The 19,822-nt window shown below is 32.1% G+C and overlaps 1 long non-coding RNA gene across 1 annotated transcript; it reads right to left on the reverse strand.

Moving 5' to 3' along the window:
- Window positions 1-665: 665 nt before the first annotated feature.
- On the reverse strand, window positions 666-6,696 carry LOC143043530 (uncharacterized). Its single transcript, XR_012968444.1, has 2 exons — window positions 6,627-6,696; window positions 666-3,169 (listed from the first exon to the last, which is right to left on the reverse strand). It is a non-coding gene; the product is annotated as an uncharacterized LOC143043530 (long non-coding RNA).
- Window positions 6,697-19,822: the final 13,126 nt, after the last annotated feature.

Genomic DNA, 19,822 nt, shown 5'->3' on the forward strand with positions numbered 1-19,822 from the left:
CAAATCATGTACTAGTACATACTGAACAGTTTAATGTTACTGATCTTAAATTTGTTGTTCATTTAACGTCGTTATCATACAAATGAATTTTTTGAATTTTAAAATCGAATGTTTCCTTCCTTTTTAAAACAAATTTTGGTTTGTCTTTCATTACTATCTGAAACATTTAAATAAAATCTTAACTTCCATGGAACGTCAAAAAGAAATAAATTCTTTATAAAATGAAACAAACAATATAAAGAGATATCCGACGCTCTCGAACTCTTTTTCATCACTTTGTTCATTCGAACTTGAACTAAAGCAGAACTTGTTCCTATTACAATTTGAAAAGGGGTAACAAATTCGAATGTAAACGGCTATCGTAAGATTTTCCACAAACAGATTCTGATAAGTGAAGCATGAAACAGTTCATTGCTCGCCATTTCTTAATATAATGCAAACAAGTTTTAGCTTTCTAAAAAGCTATCGACTGCTTCGCTCTACACTAATTCAAGGTTATATGTCTGCATGTGGTTCTAAAAGTAGTATTGGAAATGTGGTAATTTTAGAAATTGATTGAAATAGAATGGATGTACTTTAAGAGTGTGCGTTTTACACCCATGCTTTTAAAAGATTTTAATTTCTTTCTTGTTGAAAATTAAATCAATTATAAATTTAGACAGGACTCTTTAGGTGTGCCTATATTGACAGAAGTTATAAAAATACAGATAATGCATTTTTGTAAACATTGTTTAGGAACATTGTTTAGTAAAGCAAACCGTGCAAATTGCAGAGTAACAAAGCAATGAAACACGTATTAATAATTGATATTTCAATATTGAATTTATCTGTGAAATGTATGCATAATAAAACGAACGTGAATTAATGACAGTTGATCGGAACTGAAATACACATAGTTTATTCTCCGTCATTTGATGTCTTATCCTAGACGAGAAAATTCTGTAATTCTTTATCTCATTTAAGCCAATAGCTCTTGCTGTATCTCAGCCTCATTATGATGCAACCAATCAGAATATATACGTGATAAGTAATTTATTCAAGATGGCTTGTATTTCGACTGAAACTTATAGCTCCGCATCGTGATGGGAAGCAACTACGTCAATTATAATATGACAAATAAACGTAAAAATTGGATTTTAAAATTTCCAATATGTCGGTGAACAGGGTACACTCAGGATATTCAAGATTACTTATTTACACACGATGAACGTAGAGAAGGAATATCGTTATCAAGTATCACAAGCTCTTTTACATTTCTTAAATATGAATATTGAATGTGCAGTGTTATTTACTACTAGAAGTTCGTCGCTTTGATGATTGTAGTCTAAACTCAATGGGCGATCAATGCCATCTGATCTCCCTAATACTACTACGGAACGTGGGTGACGCGACGGTTTAACAAATATTGTGTCATTGTTATTACATGCAACAAACAAATTATTGTCTTTGTCGGTTGTCAGTCCTGTGGGATTATCTACACCGATAAAATTGTATATTAATCGTTTACTGGTTGTTAGATTGTAAACATGTATGCTTTCATCGTTCATCTTAGCAGAATACATATTTCCTCGACAATCGATATGACAGTATAATGCCCCTTTAATGTCAATATTCTGTTTCACTATTTTTCCAGAATTGTTTATATACGTTAAACCTTTATTTGAACAGTTGGCTATAAGATTGCTTTCATAAAAGACTAGTCCTTTGCAATAGTCATGAACAGGAATGGTATTTATGATCTGCCATTTATCTGTGTCTATCACAGATACCCTTTGCTTACTCGTAACACCTACGCAAATGTTGTTTATTATTGCTATGCATTGAGGTGCACCCTTAAGCATGACTTGGCCCTTTTTCTGACCTTTTTTGTTGTAGATTATACACCTTGGATTTGACTTTTCTACAAAAGCTATGTCGTTCTTGTTCGGCATCCATTTTGCATCATTTATTGAAATATTTTTATTTTTTTCTCAACATAAAAAGTGTTAAATAGACCGAAATCGAATGACGAACGGTCTTCGGCAGTATCCATGCACGAGATATGCGTTGTCTGTGTAACAGGAAATGGCGACGAACTCGTAACGGTTGATGTAGGTGGCAATTCTGCTCGCAAAGTAGTAGTTGTAGTCACAGGTAAGGGAGATGTTGTACATGCAACGGAAGAAGTAACTTGTAATTCTAAAGCTGATGGATCAAATTCAAAATTAGAATCTTTTGATTGGTTAAGTTCTAGGTCAATTATAGAGGAGCCCGATTCTAATCCATCTTCACTTTTATTTTCCTGATACTTTAACATATCGTTGTCTTTCCCTTTCAAAGTGCGTTTGATGAGCTCTACAGTAATACTATCACTAGTCTTCTTGTACGACAGTTTGTGATTAGCGATACCTTGTAGACTGCAATCTTGATAGGTTTCATCACTTTCGGGAAAACCATCTTCCATGTGTTTTAGGCGTATAATTCTTAAATATTTTTGTCCTAATGACATATCAGATTGTTTTGTATCTACTACAATTTTGTGTTGGTCCGTTACATATTTTTTTCTGGCAGTAAGACTTGTTATTCTTTTGTTTATTTTCCTTGTTTCATTTCCATATTCTTTGTTTATTTCTTGCTCGATTTCATTTTGCAATAAATCTAGATGTTTATCAATGGCAGATCTTGTATTCTTTAGTTCTTCAATACAACTATCCTTTATAATTTCTAAACCTCTAAAATTTCACCTCTCTTTATCTACAACTTTAGTTAAACGGCTTTTGCGTTCCTCGATTCCCAATAAGAGGTCTACTGTGGTCGTTGCTTGTTTGGTATCGTCCACTACGTCATCCACTTTCTCAACATCGCAACACTCTACATGGTATTGTCTTTTACAAAGAATGCAGCATGGTTTTTCGTGTTTAATACAGAAATATTCTAACGATTTATCGTGATGTTCATCACACATAACCAATTTGTGTTTTCCGACATCAACAAATTCATTCTCTGTACCTAACGAAGATAGTTCTTTTACTGCGATAGGCGGCAATTTTGACACGTTGTGATTTCTGCTCACTTTGAATGACATGTGTAGTGATTTACAGCTATTACATAGCGCTTCTTCACATTCGTCGCACCACAATTCTGCAGATGCATATTGACCCTGTTCACGACATGGTTGAAACTGCATTATCTGAAACAAAATTAGATTAATATTAATCAGGATTATTCATTTTAACACTTATTCATGTCAGTCTTCCGTTTCAGAACGAATTATTTCTTCACTATTCACCATAGATGTCGTTCGTTTCAAACTTCATGTCTGCAATAAATAAGGTTTAAGAATAAGACGTGGGAAATAAATCTATGGACTTTTGAACATCTTTTATCTATTCCTCACACAAATAAATGCATACATTCATGCAATGGAATTTGCTTTTAACATTCAAATTTCTACATAAAGCCTTCAGATTTCTCATTTTTTTTAGCTCAATCAGGTACTTAGGTACCTACTTGAAAAGATTTATATTGTTTTTATGAAATTTCCAGCAATTACATTATTTATAACTGAGAATAGCTTTAAACATGCGAAGAAGACGTTGCTTCTTTAAATATGTATTTTGTGAATTAAAATTGGCTTCCCTTTTTTCAGTCCCTTTATGTCTAAAATATATCATTATGTATCTATACATTTCAACATCCTCTGGGTTACTTTTTAATCTGCAGGTATGAGCCTTCCACCCGAATGTAAATATAGAAAATCGCTTTGAAAACAAATAATTTATGAAGCATGATTGTAATTAATGAATACCATCTTGATTTCGTTAATTATTATGATGTATCTGTATCACAAGCAGATATATTTGCTTCGTTTTTCTCGTGACACCACACACATCATTTATCTGTATAGTGTTTTTTGACTCAATTTTTTTACGCGTCAAAGAAAAGAACGAAACCAACAATTATCATAAATGAATTGTATTCTTACAAATAATCAAATAAGTATCTTACAATCATAATGGTTACAAAATCCTAATTTTGTATACTGTATATATAGATGTAGTTAACAACTTTGCCGATATTTAAAAAAGGTTTTTTCTTCAATTTTCAAAATTCCTATTGTGTATCTTCAAAAAGATATATATAAAGGACTTACTTTCTGTACCATAACACAAGCATAAGATGATAAAAGCAAATTAGCATATCTTTAATGTCGATAGCTAACAAATGTTTGTAAAACACGAATTTACCCTTAGTGAATGTTATAAACTAAGTAAAACTAACTTTCAAAAGAATGAATACAATAAACTATTTTGCAATCTATTGTTAAAAATAGCAGTAACAATATCAGGTATGTGTTTAAAAGTTGACAGTTGAATCTTTTAATTTACGTCAAGGACAATACATGAGTCATCTTTTCAAATAATTTATATCATTAAAAGGCGAGTTCATTAAGGTACAGAATTACCGATCGGTTGATTGTGATTGTCTACCTATGCATTGGCACAAAATGGCTATATCGCGATAAAAGGTACAGAAGTAGTCGTAGCTCCTGTAGGTTCGCCGTGTCTTGATAAAATGGTGTTATACGTTTCACGTAATTAAAATTTATATAAAAAAATAATACGAGAATACCATATGTCTAACCTGCTTATGTATTTCGAAAAGGAAACTAATTTTAAAATGAACCCTAAACAAGTCGTAAATAAGATAGACTACTATATAAACGGTTTATACATTCAGACCGAGATTACTTTAGACTAATGACATAACATATCTTGCTGTCACCTGATAACTTTTTTTATATATGTAGGACTCTAAAGTGCGATGGGGACGCTAAAGTACGATGGTCACGCTAAAGTGCGATGGTCTACGCTTAAGTGCGATGGTCCGCGAAAGTATAGACGAGAGAATTGTACTTGGATTATGACGTTAACAGTCGTTTATACAAACCAAAAATGTATATGCCGGAACATAAATTAAGAACATTTGATTCACAACTTTTAAACCAAATGTCCACGTTTTAATTTCAGACCTAACCGTGCTTTGTCGGCTGAAGCAACTGTGTTGTTTAATTTCGGATGCTGGAAGAAGGACGTGTGTCCTGCAGTCAACCATTTTACTTTATAGATGCTAAATAGGTTGAAATAGTATACGCATAAAGGTATCGTAGATCCTGCTTCTATTGGCAGCGAACGGATGCACTGAAATTATTGTTTACAATTCAGTTTACAGTCCCCTTAAAAATATTTTCGATTTTATTAAAAAGTAACGTCAGTAAAATAAAGGTTCATGTTTTTCAGCTTAAATTATAAATTGTCGGCTAAAACATAGTTTGTACAGTGGAGGAAAATATAACATGTCTTTTGTACGGAAAAGAGAAAGCTTGACGAATATTGACTTTTTCTCGCATTTAAGAATAAAACACCTTGTACAAATAAATGTTACATAATGTATTCCGACAATGTGGTCGGTCTTCAAAATAAATTTTAGAAACTATCACTTAAGCTTACCGATAAATCATAAAGCCTATTACATATGTTATACCTTAGCAGTCTAGCTTTTGCAAATAGACCAGTTTTTTTTTAAATCCATGTATTTTAATGTTTTAAACCGTCGACCTTATCATATTGGTCCATCGCACTTTAGCGTGATATACCATCGTAGTTTAGCAAACAAACAACCATAGCACTTTAGCGTGAGACAACATCGTACTTTAGCGTAGACCATCGCACTTTAGCGTGACCATCGCACTTTAGAGTCCTACATATATATTTTCAGGAAGTAAAATGTTGATTAATATCGCATTAAAAAATGAAACTTACAAACCATTTGGAATATTTATCTCGACAGAGATAAAAAAAAATTTTTTTTCCTTGAGCGATCCCATGAAAATTTGTTAGGATTACTTATAGAATTGAAACCTTTATATATCAAAATTTTAACCGTGTACCCGCTATTTTTTAAAGATATGAAGAGGACATTTCAAAATGTTCAACCAGTGCATAAAAATAAGAACCGTTAATGTTATTACTACCACTTGGTTGCTACCTTTGGTAGTTGGTTGTTAGTCGCTGGTGGTATCATCAGCATAGTCGCAAAACGTTCGGCAATTGCATGAAAATAACGTGTGTTGTGCTATTACAATTTGCGTGCTCTAATATTCTGACTGCTTTATCAATTTGTTCCTTTTGGTGTACAAGCTCTTTATCTTTTAATACTTTTTGGATTTTTAGTAAAATAAATATAACACAGAGAAAAAAAACAAAGATTAGATGTGAAATACAAGTCAAAAGCAAATTACTAGTAGTGCACAAATATGCTTTAAATCAACACAGGTATTTTGACTCGGATACCGTGCCTTACAGTTAACACAGTTACATGTTCAACTTTATGCATTTATATTTCTTCCGCCTATAAACATATTTGATAGGTTACTATGTTTTTATTTAGTCATTTACTATTAACAATATCTTCATGATCAGAAATAAATCATTAAAAATAGTTTTAGTTAGCTTAATATTTATTTTTTGTAAAATGTGAACAGATGTTTACCACTTTTCCACGTTAATTCACGGTGATTGTTCAAGTCACGCTTGAACTATATGGTTTAAATCGAACAAATATACAAAGAATAAACATACACTCACGTTTTATTGAATGTTTAATGATAAAATGCCTGTCCGTTTGGAAACTTTACGTTAGCTCTCCATTTTCGACTTTTCGTAGTCATAGTTGCAAACTATAAACAAAACTGATATACGACAGCCCATGAACGGCCATGATTTGAAAACAAACTGATTTATTTCATTCTACTTTCGTTTTCCATTTATGACTTTCGTACTTAGTTCAATCTTTCGACCATCGATTTACATTCAATTATATTGATAAAATCATCATAACGTTCCTTTCGTTAAATAATCAAGAATTCTCTAATTATATTGCCGAATTTTACACAAAGGAACGTACATTAAATGAATCAATTACAGACGGGAACAACTGTTTTTTTCCTATATTAAGATATTTCAGTTGGGACGATACTTGTTTAAACAATGATTTGTCCGTATCTTAGGTAGCAATAAACAGTTAGGAGAAAATACTAAAATTTGCCCTTTTGAATTTTACCATCCCCTTTTCATTGCTTTTTTGCAATATCAAGCTTACTGTTTGTGTCATATATGGGCATATGTATGTAATCAGAATCTTCCATAGATTTTATATCCAGTATATAAAATGGTAAAATATCATTTCTTTTTGGTGTATCCATGGCAACAATCTGCATTTATTTGTTATAAAATATTGCAAAAAGAAGGGGAAAGGTGTCACATATTTCCCCAAAATTTGGCTAAAAGTAGAATTTCAATCGCTTGCAGTAATACCTTTTCTTAATCTGTGTACATGTATCATTCAGCAAATCCAATTAAAATCATATGTCTTTCATCTCATTTTTTTGTAAAGTTGCGTCAAAAACTTCGTGTAGAAAAAGAGTGTTTGTAAACAGTACATTAATTTCTGGACCGATGACCGGTCTAGCTATGACAATACGGATTGTCAAACAGAAAGCAGCCAATAAAACATGTAAAAAATAATCTTGATGCTCTTATAAACCATCTTGGAGGCTAAATTAGCACTCATCTGTCTAAAAATGAATTTTATTACACAATAACTTTCCTATTTGAAAAATCCAAAGGGGCCAAAATGCGAAACTAAACTCCTAACTGTGTATTGCTACCTTACGGTGTCTATATATTTTCACTCCGTTGCTATGTCCTTGTCTGTAGTGACGTTGCTGAGAACAAAAAAAACGTAATATTTGTGTTGGTGATTAATTATTAAGTCAAGGAATTTGAAACCACAAATATTTGAAATCATTACTAAATGCTTGTTTTTCAGCTTGTACTCTTAGATATGTGTGTTATGTGTTATTGTTTTTTTGTCTGTGATTTTAGTCGATCTAATGAAAAACCCCTTTACAATATAAATAAGAAAATGTGGTATGAGTGCCATAAGACAACTCTCCATTCAGGTTATAATGTACAAAATTTTGACATTTGTAGGTCAAAGTACGGCCTCTCAACAGGGAGCATTGGCGCACCAACCATAAGCTATCAACTTCTTTAAAATGAGTAGTGTAAAATAATTCAAACAGGAAAACCAACGGTTTCATCTTGATAAAAAAAAAAAAGAGAAATGAGAAACACCAAATAAAGATCAAGTTATATTGTTTGTTACGGTTTGAAGTAGACTATGGTGACCGCAAAAAAGTTGAACAAGCTGCATTCTGTTTGTGTCTGTCTAAAGTCCGGATCTGTTTGTGTCTGTCTAAAGTCCGGAGACTGTTGTACTGTTTTTGTCATTTGTTGTATATAATTTTGGTCTTTGTTTATTGTTTTGAACATAGATCTGACCGTTTGTTTTCTCGTTTGAATGGTTATACATTAGTAATTTGGGTGACCTTTTTATGCAGTTTTGATTTAGTTTATTTATGCAGGCCGTAAGGTGACCTTTATTTGCTTACTCCAATGCCATTTTGTCACTGATGGAGAGTTTGCTCTTGGCTATCATATATCTTCCTTATTTTATATGCTTAGGAAAACAAATCAATTTGTTATCAAATGTAATAGGTGAAAATATGAAATTGTAATCCTGGTATATTTGATGAGTTTATTCTTACAAACACAAAAAAAAAAAATAGCGAAAAGTTCCGATCAAACCGTTGCTAGGAGTCGTCTTGAACTACGAGTGAGGTGTGATCATTTACTCAATGATGAGGGTATCACTAGAGCATTGCTTTTCTGCTTTGCCTCTCTTTTTTTCAATTGCGTGTAGTGATTGTGCGTTATGTATTTCCACATCGAATTCTCATTAAATTATTTCTTTTTTTAAACTGGTAATAGCTCAAAGAGTACTCTTTCCCTTACCACATTACCAAGTTGAAACGTAATATATATCCAAAACTTAGTTGTTGTTTTTATTATTTTCTAGTTTCCTGTCGCCAATTCACTTTTCTAAATTGCATCTGTCCCAAAAGCACCAAGCACCTATCTCGATTGTGAGATACAATTTTCCTCATTATGCCATAGAACATTCCCATTGGACCATACATCATGATTATCTCCCTTCATTCTTTACCATTCAAGGGCTCTTTGTCATACAATTGATCATAAGCATTTAAATTTCATGTAAGTCAGGCTTTATGGGTTTGTACTATTTCATATTCTGAGAAGCATCAGGTATCTACTTTAAAACTTTAATTGATAAATGTCTTTTGATTCGGATTTGATTATATGTTATGCAATCTTTTCATCAGTTCATTTATACTATGTAAATAATATCTTTATTTAGAGGAACATGAATCTATACAAAATAAGCTCAGTAGACAACTTTCGAATTCGATGCATTTCCCACAAAAAACGTCAAAAACTTTGGTTTAAGTGAACATCATTCGTACGGTTAGGACCGGGGCGTCGTCACTTCCGTTCCAATGTTGAGCGATTAATTGAAAAAAAAACTATACAGATATATTGCACAAATTATTCGGCAAATTGGATTCTCTGTTTTTTTAAGCACTACTGTCATAAGGGAATTGTGATTAAGTACCTACAGAACAAATATTATGTCTAGCTTATCCTGCACAAGGACGATCGTCGAGACGCTTAATGAATGTTTAAAGTGCAGGGATACAGGTGAGACCCTCTATCTGGGAAATGACGCCATAAAGGCGCGAATAATTGACGAGTTTTTACCGGTGAAGGACAAACTCGAAAGTGGTCTATTGTTTCAAAACAAGCGCATAACTACATCATATACATATACAAATTCATTTTCGATGTTTGATTACCATTTATATCCTACACATTCGCCATTAACAAGTTAAAAATGGATGTTTTCATGGTTTTTGTCATTTTAATATTTGGTGCGTTAATGGCGACAATCGTCAAATTATAACAAAATCTTCTGTTTTTACACCTTAACACCCAGTTGCAGTCTTGTCTGTTTTTTCTGTTCTAGTTAACAAAGCTATTAACCGTATAGACGACAGATAGAGATTATCTGGTCTTTAACATGCTGTATAGACAGTAGTTTATGGTCGACGACAGTATGTCATGCATGTTGACTTGTATAAGTAGTGTGTTTCCATATAGATATGATTCTATTCTCCCTTGTGAATGATGGACTATATCACAACAACTATGGCATTGTTTATCCATGGAACACAAACATTAGTAACACTTTCGGTGGTTAGTTCTATCGTATCCTCTTAAAAGTTGATCTGTCATTTAAACCGCTCATTGTTAGTCAATTGTTGTTATTCAAATTGTAAACATCCTTTTATCGTTCCATTAAGCAGAGTTAAGATTTCCTCGATTGACAACATGAATGTCTCATTCAATATTATGATCCTGTTAGGCAATTTTTCTTAAATCATTGTTATACTATAACCGTGTTATATTGTTTCAAAATCAAATATTGTGTCTTTTGTACGTATTAAGCCGTGTTCACATCGATCTAAACTCGGTGTTGTGTTAGTGTAACTCACGCGTACGTAACCTAAAAAAATTACGTACCCATTGATAAAACTCAATGTTTACATGTAGTTATGTTTTGTCTACATGCAGTCGATAGTCAATGTAGGCCTTGTATAGGTAAAGTGTACACAAAACTAGGCATTTAAAACCTTAATTCTAACATGTATATTTAAAGAAGAAAACGAGTTTTGAATAAAAATGATATTTATAACAACTATTAATAAAGTTCTTTGTATACACTTGATATATTTCTTTGATATAAATAGCACTTTAACGTATCTTTATTTGTAATGCGTAATCGAGACTTCTTTAGTATCTCTTTCAATTACTGCAAATCATCAAAATGGGTTTCATAAAGGAGCAATCACTTAACTCCAAAAAAGGGGGGTTGAGTCAGATTTTTGTTCGCGTGAACGTTTTTATTCAATATTCGATGCTAGCAATGAAATTGTTTCCTCAATATTTAACACTATAACATGTATAATGTATGGGGAAGTTCATGATTCCGAATATGTTTCTAATCATCTTTATGACCAGAATATATGTATTTTGTTTTTGTATTTTATCAAATTGGGGATCAGAATATTTTGCAAGGAAAAACCCATCCCCCATTTTTGAAATCAAATGGTCGTTCCCTAACTAGAAATATTGTCCGCAAAATTTGCATTCGGTTCTATGTTTTAAATGACATATAGTTTACAAGTGTGAACAAATCTTATGTACAGGTAACTAAACAATGTGTATAGATATGAACATATTTAATGTGAAACCAGTGTACATTACATTAAACTAATTGTAAACATGTTTACTGTACATGGCGTTTGGTGTGAACACGGCCTTATACACGTAAACGGTGTTTATAAACTACCAATGCCTCATATCTATCACGTCATACACCTATATATTATTGATATTTATTTTTGAAATGCTATTTGGTTGACCATTTAGCTACATTTGACCGTTTTTCTGGTCATCTTTGCTGTACATAAAACACACAAGCTTAGAGCTGTATGTAGACGAAACGCACGTCTGGCGTTGCAAATAATGGACCCGGAACCTTTAATAGCTATTTGTAATACTAAACCATTATAGGTCAGTGTACGATCTTCAACACGGAGCTTTGGCTCACACCGTACAGCAAGTTTTTAATTGCCCTGAAATGACAAGAGTAAAACCATTTAATCGGTAAAACAATCGGTAGCACATAATTAAACAAAAGCATTATAACGAATGAAACAACTAAGAAAATTAGTGTACTTTAAATTGCTTTTACCTTATATTTCGTACATTATATAGAGATGTCACTTTTATTGATGTGTCTTCACTAACTATTCGGGCTGAAAGAATCCATTCTGTATTTTGGAGAGTTTGCGCTGCCTCATCTTCTTGGTTTCTTTAAATTTTTCCTTGACAGTTGCCACTACTCGTTTTGACAAGGGTTAATGTCCTTCCGTCTGGCGTTTAAATTTAAAGAAAACGGAGACCCCTCTACATTCATTTTGTTTAAATACAATTCACATTCACTTGCAAATTAAACAGCTTCATAATTTTGAGATATTAACAGATAAGTGACATGTTTTATGAAAGATAAACACTTTCAAATAAAGAAAATACATGTGAAATCACTTTTTTGAGAGGATATTTTATATATACACATGGAAAAAAGGATTGCAACACCTTGATTTTTTAAAATTCGAAAAATCAGTCTCTGATTTTGGATGGAATATGATAAAATATTTGTAAAATAATATTGAAACGTAGTTAATGATGACATTGGCATTAAAACGAACAAAAAATTAATGAAAAAAAAAAGTTTTATCTAACCAAAATTTTTATAACAAAATGAAGTGTTTTTGGAACAAAAAAATGCATTTTACAACTTTTGCTTTAGTCGAACTTTACAATGTCAGACATTTCAAAATTAATCTTTAGATGATTGTTCACATCATGGTTGATCGTTATACGCCAAAGAATTAGTACTTTGTGTGCAGCCTCGATTCAAACGGATAACCGTATCTTAACGTCTTCTGATTTCTGCCATATGTCGACTAATTTGTTGCTAAGGTAGCAGCAACCATTCTTGACGAAGGGTATTGTTTATTTCATGACGTGTTTGAACTGGGATGCCCTTTCGTGCACTTTACGGCCAATAGTGTACCATATTTGCTCGATATGGTTCAAATTCGGACTACGATTGGGCCAAGGAAGATAAACCGAATTCCATCGGAACAATGGATCTTCCTCCACGACGCTAATTTCGAACTTTGGCGAGCTCTGCACTATATTGGATACGCGAATATGTGTGTCTGTTCGTAGGCAAAGGTCCCCGAAATGGTATTATCGCACGATAACCAGTAGCGATGATCCAATCTCGAACAGTTCTTGATTAAAGGCTCCTGTATGGTCATCACTCTCTTTTTATGATTGTATTGTTTGCAATGGGTTTCCTTCTGACCAACCTTCATTATGCTTGATTTTCACTAACAGATGTTATAGGGGGTCTTCTTGACCTCGGAAGGTCTTTAACATCGTTTCTTGACTGATTTTTATTCTCAAAACGACTTATAGTGGAATGGGGATGACCAACAATACGTGCAATTGTGACAGCGACATACCTGCTTCCCTCATGCTGATTATCTGCCATCTTGCTGCAGTTATGAGTTGTGGATGACCAATTACAAGGTCTCATTCACATAAATTTATAAACTTGGTTATTTTAAGTGTTGAAAACAATGAGGATAAAAACAGCTGTTTTAGTGTTTACGAGTACAGTAGCTGCATGTGCAGATAAGAACTGATAGAGTCGATATTTATTGAATAAACTCAGGTGATATTTAAATAATGTTTAATTAGTTCTATTTCAACAAATTATTTAACAAAAAAAATAAAAGTGTTTTTTTAATTTGAATTTGAATTTGGTGTTGCAATACTTTTTTCCATGTGTATATATAGAATATATAACAACCAGAGAGGTAAACGAATTACACATTTAACCGCAGCTGCATTTGTGATTTCATAAAGAAATAAATATATCCATTCAGACACGATACGATGTCTATATGATTCTATATAATGAAATAGGGGGGTATAGCCTTTCACAATAACACTTCTATATGAATAAACTACACAAAAGAAGCAAACAGCTGGACAAAACTGAAAACAAAACGAAAAAAAAATTAGAAAACCTAGAGTGGACAGTTCTCCTTTTATTTAATGTATGTATTACTAGATAAACAAACAGTTCCCAAAGGTAAAAATATGCCGTTTGCATGGCTCTTCTCCTTTTTTCTATTTTTTTTTTTTTTTTTGGAATATCAACTTATCAATCGGGTACTATCTTACAGATGTAGTATACCAACGGGTCGACACTTATATGTCAATGAGTCAGAAATGTTCTTCTTCTGTTAATATGTATGTAAAAAATATGTTCTGATCTTTTTATGTAATAACTTGTCATAAATGATTCCATGTGGCTAAATAAGATGTCATGATAGCTGGGAAACATATATGGCATGTCAGTTAACTGCTAGTAGTCTGTTGTTATTTATGTATTATTGTCATTTTGTTTATTTTCTTTGGTTACATCTTCTGACATCAGACTCGGATTTCTCTTGAACTGAATTTTAATGTGCGTATTGTTATGCGTTTACTTTACTACATTGGTTAGAGGTATAGGGGGAGGGTTGAGATCTCACAAACATGTTTAACCTCGCCGCATTTTTGCGCCTGTCCCAAGTCAGGAGCCTCTGGCCTTTGTTAGTCTTGTATTATTTTAATTTTAGTTTCTTGTGCACAATTTGGAAATTAGTATGGCGTTCATTATCACTGGACTAGTATATATTTGTTTAGGGGCCAGCTGAAGGACGCCTCCGGGTGCGGGAATTTCTCGCTACATTGAAGACCTGTTGGTGACCCTCTGCTGTTGTTTTTTATTTGGGCGGGTTGTTGTCTCTTTGACACATTCCCCATTTCCATTCTCAATTTTATATAAAATTGAGTTATGATATTCTTATGAAATACACGAATAGGTATATTCGCATAAATCAATATATGAATGAAGGTGGATTTTAAACTCAAACTGATAACCTGCATCCAAATTGTGTATGTTGCTGAGATCATTCGTGTGAGCGTTACAGTGTAAAACCTCCACATAATACATTATTTCATTCATAACAATTTTTTCATTCGCATCATCTCTGTACATTTTAGCCGAGCCTTCATTAGCATTTTATATTCGTGTTATTTTTTAACTATCATCAGTTCTATAATATTTACAATATTCAAACAACTGTATATACATGGGGATTCGAAAACAATTACATGTTGGACAAAATCCATCTACAGTTTTGCCGGAATGTGTTGAAAATTAGAACGTCGACAACAAATTTTATGACATATGGAGAACTTGGTCGTACACCAATAGATATCGTAATAAAATGTAGAATTGTGTGTTTTTGGAACAAGCTTCTCACCAATGAAAATAAACTTAGCAGTATACTTTATCAAAGAGATTAAAAGATTATCACACTTTCAAATGGATTGATTATATTAAATCGATCCTAGACAATGCCGGACTAAGCTATGTTTGGACTCAGCAATCACCATTAGATATAAATCAACTAAAAATCGTACTGACAGAAAAACTAAAAGATTCATTCATTCAACAATGGCATAGTCAAATTGACAACTTATCCAGAAGAGAATTTTATGGACTTTTTAAAACAATCTTTGGCTTAGAAAACTATCTTTTAAAATTAACACCATTCGAACGTAAATATATTTCAAAATTAAGATGCTGCAATGTACAAATTCCAGTAGAGCTGGTAAGATGGTAAAAAGAAGAGAGGACATGTGTTTTTTCAAATCTCAACCCTTCTCCTATACCTCTAGCCAATGTAGAAAAAGCAACATGTATAGTTGTTTACTTCTATGTAAATTGTTTTCCAAAGGGATGGTTGTATTATTGGCAATCATACCACATCTTCTCTTTTTTTTTTGGGGGGGGGGGGGTAAGACCCCGCTTTGTCCTTTGTTTCATCAGGAAGATATTTGTTTTCAATTCGTGTAATGTGTTAAGCTTTTGGTTTTGCTATTTGATTAGGGACTTACTGTTTCAAAATTTCCTCGGTTAAAAGTTCAGTATTTTTAATGATTTTACTTTTCCATGAGTTTATATCTATCGAAATATACAGGATATACATATTCATGAGTGCATGAAGTTAAAAAATGTGTAATTGATTTCCTTTATTTGTTTTAAAGTAACCATTAAATTTCAGAAAATATTCTCGAAAAGGATCTGCGAACTAGAAAATATCTACTTGTGCTGCCGCGAGATTTGAATGTGTGTTTATTACTACCACACACACCCAGCGAAGTGTTTGTTTATTTCAAACTATGGAGAGTCGCATTGTCTTTTTAATATCTATTATCTATTTATTAGCGAACTCTGATAATAAAAAATGAAATAATACAATAGGAAGAGAATGTATTGATTAATTCAGTAGTTGCCGTGTGTAGCTATTTTGCATAATTTTTTTATTTTGTTGTTTTGTGCTCTATTACCCGGTTAGTTTGTTACTGAAGGGTCTTTGAAAGCTTGTAATGTGTTTTTCTTTTTTTAATTATAGTTGAATGCCATAGTCCATAACATCTACTTTTCGGGATCTCTGTTAAATAGTTGTCTCATCAATGATAATACTATTTCATATGGTCTCATATTGAATACAAAAAAGTAATATTACAAAAATATTGAACTCCGAGGAAAATTCAATCGGAAATTTCCTAATCACATGGCAAAATCAAATGACAAAACACATCAATGGACAACAACTGTCATATCCCTGCCTTGGAACAGGCATTTTCAAATGTAGAAAATGGTGGGTTGAACCTGGTTTAATTTCACGTAGAAATAACCAAGAATTACTTAAGCTTTTAAATTATATACAATCATTTGACCGTTTTTTTATAATTAAGGTTGTTCACGTGTTTATCTTCCTGCTATATACATGTAATAAGTCATATTTTGTTTATATTTAACCAATGAGTATTACAGAATATATATTATGCAACTACCCTATTTAAAGATTTTCACGTAGAAATTTCCAAATGTCACGTGACCTTTTAAACATAACACAATCATCAGATTTATATCTGATGCAACTACCCTATTTAAAGATTTTCACGTAAAAATTTCCAAATGTTACGTGACCTTTTAAATATAACACAATCATCAGATTTATATATGATGCAACTACCCTATTTAAAGATTTTCACTTAAAAACTTCCAAATGTCACGTGACCTTTTAAATATTACACAATTATCAGATTTATATATGATGTAACTACCCTATTTAAAGATTTTCACGTAGAAATTTCCAAATGTCACGTGACCTTTTAAATATAACACAATCATCAGATTTATATATGATGCAACTACCCTATTTAAATATTTTCACGTAGAAATTTCCAAATGTCATGTGACCTTTTAAATATAACACAATCATCAGATTTATATATGATGCAACTACCCTATTTAAAGATTTTCAAGTAGAAATTTCCAAATGTCACTTGACCTTTTAAATACAACACAATCATCAGATTTACATATGATGCAACTACCCTATCTAAAGATTGTCACTTAGACATTTCCAAATGTCACGTGACCTTTTAAATATTACACAATCATCAGATTTATATATGATGCAACTACCCTATTTAAAGATTTTCACGTAGAAATTTCCAAATGTCACGTGACCTTTTAAATATAACACAATCATCAGATTTATACATGATGCAACTACCCTTTTTAAAGATTTTCACGTAGAAATTTCCAAATGTCACGTGACCTTTTAAATATAACACAATCATCAGATTTATATATGATGCAACTACCCTATTTAAAGATTTTCAAGTAGACATTTCAAATGACACTTGACCTTTTAAATATAACACAATCATCAGATTTACATATGATGTAACTACCCTATCTAACGATTGTCACTTAGAAATTTCAAAATGTCACCTGACCTTCTAAATATAACACAATCATCAGATTTATATATGATGCAACTACTCTATTTAAAGATTTTCACGTAGAAATTTCCAAATGACACGTGACCTTTTTAATATTACACAATCATCAGATTTATACAAACTGGACATATATATATTACAGTTAATTGCTATTAATAAGTATTGCAATATGCATTTTGTTTAAATGAATTATCAGTATTTAGTTCTAAATCAATCCTAATTCTATCTCATTTTTGAATGATAGTTTTTCATATGTGACGTCATGCTGTTTCTAAATTTCATAAATTCAAATGTGGCATAACGTTTCTGCCTTTTCGCCATCGTATGTGACGTCACAATTTTTTTAATTACGTTGACGCTTGGACTGATTCGGATGTGTGTCTATTTTGTGATAAACTTGGGTTTAGTTTTCTGTAATTAGTTAATATTTCAGTTTCATTATTATATATATCTCTTTCATATTCATTTGTTTAACATTTACTGTTTGCAATAGCATTAAGTATTCTATATAATAAGGATGTTCTTATCCCGTGCATAAAAACAATGCCGTATTTGTCAAAACCTTTTCAACTTTTAATCTTCAGTGCTGTACAACTTTGTACCTTTTTCACGTTCGATCTTTTATATCTAGGCGTTATGTATTCAGGTTTAGTTTTCTGTAATTAGTTAATACTTTAGTTTCTTTGTGTATATCTCTTTCATATTCATTTGATAAAATTTACTGTTTGCAATAGCATGAATTGTTCTATATAATAAGAATGTTCTTATCCCGGGCATAAAAACAATGCCGTATTTTGCGAAACCTTTTCAACTTTTGATCTTCAGTGCTGTACAACTTTGTACTTTTTTCACGTTCGATCTTTTATATCTGGGCGTCACTGGTGAGTCTTGTGTGGGCAAGGCGCGTTTTTGGCGTATTGAATTTTGGACCTGATGCTTTTTGTTATCTATTAATCATGTTTTTCTGTGTCTAATATGTTCTTCTGTTTGTTTGTGTTGTGGTCCTGTGGTGTTGTGTTGTCGTTTCGGTGTTGTATTTAACTTTGCCATTAAAGTGCGAGGTTTGGCATGCCTTAAAACCAGGTTCAACCCACCACTTTTATTCCCCTTTAAAAGTGTCCTGTACCAAGTCAGGAAGATGGTCATTGTTATAATATTGTTCGTTTCTCTTTGTGTTGCATTTTAACGTTGAGTCGTTTGTGTTTTCTCTTATTTTTGAGATATTGAGATAAGACGTGGCACGGTACTTGTCTATCCCAAATTCATGTATTTGGTTTTCATGTTACATTTGTTATTCTCGTGGTGTTTTGTCTGATGATTGGTCTGTTTCTGTGTGTGTTGCGTTTCGGTGTTGTGTCGTTGTTCTCCTCTTATATTTAATGCGTTTCGCTCGGTTTTGGTTTGTTACCCCGATTTTGTTTTTTGTCCATGGATTTATGAGTTTTGAACAGCGGTATACTACTGTTGCCTTTATTTATACATGATGCAACTCCCTATTTAAAGATTTTCACGTAGAGAAATTTCCAAATGTCACGTGACCTTTTAAATATAACACAATCATCAGATTTATATATGATGCAACTACCCTATTTAAAGATTTTCATGTAGAAATTTCGAAATGTCACGTGACCTTTCAAATATAACACAATCATCAGATTTGTATATGATGCAATTACCCTATTTAAAGATTTTCACATAGAAATTTCCAAATGTCACTTGACCTTTTAAATATAACACAATTATCAGATTTATATATGATGGAACTACCCTATTTAAAGATTTTCACGTAGAAATTTCCAAACGTCACGTGACCTTTTAAATAAAACACAATCATCAGATTTATATATGATTCAACTACCCTATTTAAAGATTTTCACGTAGAAATTTCCAAATGTCACGTGACCTTTTAAATATTAAACAATCATCAGATTTATATATGATGCAACTACCCTATTTAAAGATTTTCACGTAGAAATTTCCAAACGTCACGTGACCTTTTAAATAAAACACAATCATCAGATTTATATATGATTCAACTACCCTATTTAAAGATTTTCACGTAGAAATTTCCAAATGTCACGTGACCTTTTAAATATTAAACAATCATCAGATTTATATATGATGCAATTACCCTATTTAAAGATTTTCACGTAGAAATTTCCAAATGTCACGTGACCTTTTAAATATAACACAATCATCAGATTGATATATGATGCAACTACCCTATTTAAACATTTTTACGTAGAAATTTCCAAATGTCATGTGACCTTTTAAATATTACACAA

The sequence above is a fragment of the Mytilus galloprovincialis genome, chromosome 8 (genome assembly GCF_965363235.1).
Source record: "Mytilus galloprovincialis chromosome 8, xbMytGall1.hap1.1, whole genome shotgun sequence".
Taxonomy (NCBI): domain Eukaryota; kingdom Metazoa; phylum Mollusca; class Bivalvia; order Mytilida; family Mytilidae; genus Mytilus; species Mytilus galloprovincialis.